This window comes from Fukomys damarensis, unplaced genomic scaffold (assembly GCF_012274545.1).
Source record: "Fukomys damarensis isolate Sample0158 unplaced genomic scaffold, DMR_v1.0_HiC HiC_scaffold_36, whole genome shotgun sequence".
Classification (NCBI taxonomy): domain Eukaryota; kingdom Metazoa; phylum Chordata; class Mammalia; order Rodentia; family Bathyergidae; genus Fukomys; species Fukomys damarensis.
Window position 1 is genome coordinate 41335430 of NW_022900948.1, and position 5096 is coordinate 41340525.

Here is a 5096-nt window from a genome sequence, read left to right on the forward strand (position 1 = left end):
CTTTCCAGCAAGTTTAATGTTTCTGTTTTAATATTTAGATCTTTAATCCATTTGGATTTTAATTTAGTGCATGGCGAAAGATAAGGGTCTAATTTTAATCTGTGACAGGTTGATATCCAGTTTTTCCAACACCATTTATTAAAGAGGCTATCTTTCCTCCACTGAGGATGGTGAGCTCCTTTGTCGAAGATGAGGTAGCTGAGTACATCTGCATTTGTTTTTGTGTCTTCCAGTCTGTTCCATTGATCCTCAGGCCTATTTCTTTGCCAGTACCATGCTGATTTTATCACAGTGGCTTTGTAGTATAGTTTCAAATTGGGAATTGTTACACCTGGTGCCATGTGACTGTTGCCTATAATGGCTTTTGCTATTCCTATTTTTTTATAAATAACCATTTTTCCATAGAAATTTTGTCTACAGCTTTTTGTTAACCTGTACTTTTATGAATAGTGTTCACACAAAGAAGCTTAATAATTTAGTTTTTTGACTAGACTGAGGTTACTTTTCTGACCTATGAGCAGTTTTTATAAGTTTTCAAGAAAATCTTAAATGCTATTTTTTTATAAATAACCATTTTTCCATAGAAATTTTGTCTACAGCTTTTTGTTAACCTGTACTTTTATGAATAGTGTTCACACAAAGAAGCTTAAAAATTTAGTTTTTTGACTAGACTGAGGTTACTTTTCTGACCTATGAGCAGTTTTTATAAGTTTTCAAGAAAATCTTAAATGCAGATAAAGTTTCTTTATATCAACTTTATGAAAAAATTTTTATTTTATAATTTTATGAAATTAAATGTATATTAATTCAGCCATTTTACATAATTACATAGTGAAGTCAACATATGACTTTTTATCTACTTGGCATATAAAAAAATGAGACAAAGCTCTTAAAAGTTTCCCTTAGTAATTATTTCTGTTCATTCCTTATGTTTCTGACCAGTTTTATTTTATGTCTATTATGATACCAAATTAGTAAGCACACAAACAGTGCTGTATATGTATTCATTGTGGGTGGTGATTTTGAACAATATAAAATGAAGTGATATTATTATCACCTTGCTTGAAAAAATATTTGTCCATTATTTATTTTTGTTATTTTTCTAGTGTTCCCTTCTAAGTAGCAAATAACTGGATTTTTAAAAATTGAACAATTAAAAATTTAAAAGATGTCAAATCTTCCTAAATCTATATATATATTTATGCTCACATATAATATATATTTAATAAGGTTACAATAAATATACCAACAGGGTTTTTAAAAATTGAAAGCCAATTATAAAGCTAAAAAGAAAAGAATAGCCAGCAACATCCTGAAAAAATGTGCGGTGAGGACACAGTAACTCTACCCTATATTCTGATAAGTTATTAAACTTCAACAACCATCTGTGGCCATGGTGCAAGAGTACAACCACTGACCACTAGCAAGATAGATGACAGAAATTTATCCAGTAAGAAAGGGGAATTTATTGTATGATAAAGGCAATATTTCTTATGGAAAAGAAACAATAGGCCATTTAACAAATGATATTGGGACAACTGGGTAACCATATGGGAAAAAAATTAGGTTAGATCCCTACCTCACTACTCCTTACACTAAAGACATTCCATCTAGTGTAGGCATTCAACTATAAAATAATAATGTCATAAAGGAGGGCTCTCTAAAAAAGAAAGCCCCCAAAACATTATTAAAACTCAGTTAAATTCAATTAAAAAAATTAATGTTAAAAAACCCAGAGTGATAAGATAACACACTAGGAAAAGTGTTTGCAACAGACAGATCAGTAAGTGACCAATTTTGTAAAATAAAAAGAATGCTTCCATATAAACTTTTTAAAAACCCAACGATTCTAGAAAAACTAAGGGCAAAAGGTTGAAGAGGCAGCTTCCTGAAAAGACAAATTCAAGTGGCTCTTAAACAAAAGCTTAACCCTACTCCAAAAGAACAAAAATGAAAACCTATAGCTAAAACACTATCATTTGTCTGCTCGAGAGACATCAATAGCTTTAATGACACACAGTGTAGACACAGAGTGAAAAAAAAAGTAAATGCATAAAACTTCTAGGGGAGGTAATTGGCAAAATATTTCAAAGTTAAAAACACACCTTTTGATCTATGCATTTCACATTTAGGGATTCATTCTCTAGGGCTACTAGCCAAATCTCCACTTAGTTTTATTCAACGATTGCTGATTGAGCACCTACTATGTGCCAGGCCCCTATCATGTGCCAGGCTAGAGAGATGCATGGAACACAGCCCCATCTTAAAGTCATTTTACAATCTTATGATCTGAATTGAAGTTGAATTTAAGTACATCGCTCAGTAGATGAAAACAGAGATTCAGAGTGGTGGTGTCTTTCCCAGGAAATAGCTGAGGAGGGCCTTGAACCAGGGCCTGCTTAACTCTAAAGAAACACTGGGGCTGTTATAGATTGGACAGTTCCATATCAGCAGCCCCCGACCACAAAAAGTTTGAAAATACACCCGAAAGATCTGGGGAAACAATCTAAAGTGTTCCCTTTGCAAGAAAGGGAATATTTCTTTCTTTTTTCTAAAAGGATATGCAAATTTGGCATTCTATTTTATCTATTTAAATACACACATATAAATGTTTAATATAAAACGATATTTTTAAAACTATTTCATGTTTGAGGCCCCTGGGTTTGCTCCTCAGCACTGCAAAAATGAATAAACAGATGGATAAATATTTCATTACTGATTAAATTATAACACCCTCACAATCTTTGTGTGTAGCGCTAACAAGAAGAAAAGTCCCTGTTTATCTGTGGCTCTTCCCTTGCCCCGTGGCACCCAAAAGTATCCCGAAAGGGAGAAACATCTGTTAAACCAATTGGTTACTTGAATCTAGAGCACATGACTCTGTAGTTGCTATCTTGGAATTATCAACAGTTTTACCCTTGCACCTGTGTGTTGTGTCTGAGGTCAGAAAGGATAACAGCATGGGGCTGGGGGCTCAGTGTCTGAGCTCTTGCACGACTCACTGGAAAGTGCTGGAGACAGGCACACCCCCGGGGTAGGACAAGGAGGTGTCTGGAGCCACCCTGGCTCTTACACCATGAAACATTCAGCAGGTGGACCAGCAGGGGTTTCTGGCCCACCCCAGTCCAATTTCCAAGTGTGTCCCACCCAACAGGAGACGCCTGATTGCCACAGGATGGGAAGGAGAGATGGACCACCTTGTCCTGGCTGGTCCAGCACTGGGCATTGCCAGGTGTTATGAGCATCCTCCCCACACCCCTGGGACTGCAGGGCAACTCTGAGGGGCCCACCCAGATCAGCAGTAATGTGGACTGGGTGATGGAGGTATAGCTACGAGGGAGAGGGGAAGAGACCAGGGAGGTGTGGAATACAGAGTCATGGAGAAGTTACTGGGCTAAATGTTGGGGCAGGGCTGCTCTGCTGGACTGAGACCTGTTACTTGAAGCCCTCAGGCCAGGTTGAGGTCTGGGTGGTACGGAGGTTTAGAAGATGCAGTAGAAAGATGGCAAAAAATGCCCCAGTCCTTCCTCTGCCCTCCTTCCTGGCCATGTGCCTTGCAGCTCCCCTCAGGGGAAGTGGTTCTCATTGCTTACCCTTTGAAGCCTTCTACCAACGGAAGAGCGCAAGGAAGTCAAGGTTCTGCATGGAGAGGCACGTCAGAGCCTGGGCCCCGAGAGACCTGGAGACTGTGCAGAGGCAGCTGGTAGCTGCCTTATATCACTACAGTCCGGGGCGATTTTTCACCTGGAAAAGTGACAGTGGACTTCAGGCTGTCTCAACTAACTTCCTCACACATTGCTGGTATTGGAAAAGGCTGGCAGGCAGGAGGAGTTCAGAGCTGCTTTATGGCAAAGCCTGACCTCCTGGCTGTGGGACTGCTGTCAGGAGATGACTCAGCTGAGTCTGGATCCAGCCTGACAAGGGTGTTGGAGGGAGCATGGGGCACCAGCGCTGGCCCACATGGAATTCCATCCATCACGTCAGTGTGGCTCTGGGCGGGCACATAACATCTCTGGGCCCAGCTTTCCCACTCATAAGTGGGGAGCTCTGTTATTTCCTTTCACAGAATTTTTCTGGGAGTTAAGTGAAAGGACACATTTGGTGGGCCTGGCATCCAGGGAGCTCAGTAATCCATGAGAACACTGGCTCCCAAAAGGTCCTCCGCTGGCAGCTGGCCCCTGCCTGGCTATGTGCAGGACGCCAGGTGTGAACTATGTGGTCCCCAGAGCTCTTCTGCTGGGTCACAGCAAAGGTGGCTGTGATGTTTAATTTTATGTGTCCGTGTGACCGTGCCACAGGGGTCCCGACATTCTATCCAGGCCATTGGGGACTGGGTTCCCATCTGAGCCCAGGCAGGCACTGTCTTTTCCTGCCCTCCGTCCTGAGCTGAAGCATTGGCTCTCCTGGGCCTCCAGCCTGCCAGCTTCCGAGCTGAAACTTATACCATCTGTACCCCTGGGTCTCCAGCTCCCTGAGGCCAGGTCGTGGGGCTCCCTGGTCTCCATAATAGAATGGGCCGGTTCCTTGTAAGACATCTCCTGTCACGCACACACATGCACGCACATGCATGCACACACGAACACACATGCACACCCTGCTCATGCTGCACCGTGGGAGCGCCGGGCTGCTGCAGCAGTCCTTCCATGGGACTGGGCTGGGTGTCTTCCTCCCTGCTTGTCCCCTGAAGGTCCCCCGGAAAGCCACTCTAAAGCAGCTGTTTCATGGGGGTCCTCATGCAGCTTCTCGGGCTCAGCTGTCCACATCACACACACATCACCCTAACTCTAGGGCCCCTGGTCCAGCCCTAGGGGCGCTGTCCCTTGGCTCCCTCTCCTCACAGCCCCATCACCTCCTGTTACTCTTCCGCCTCCACTCAGGCTTGCATTATGGAGGGCAAGGCTGGCTGAGGGGAACCCTGGCCCAAACCCCAGCTGGCCAAAGGGCAGGAGGGGCTGTCTCTCCTTCCAGGATTCCTGGCCAAGTGGCCAAGTGCTTGGCAGGGGACACCCAACCCACCACCTGTCCAGGTAGGTGGTGGCGAGACTCTGTGTGTGTGTGTGTGTGTGTGTGTGTGTGTGTGTGTGTGTGTGTGTGTG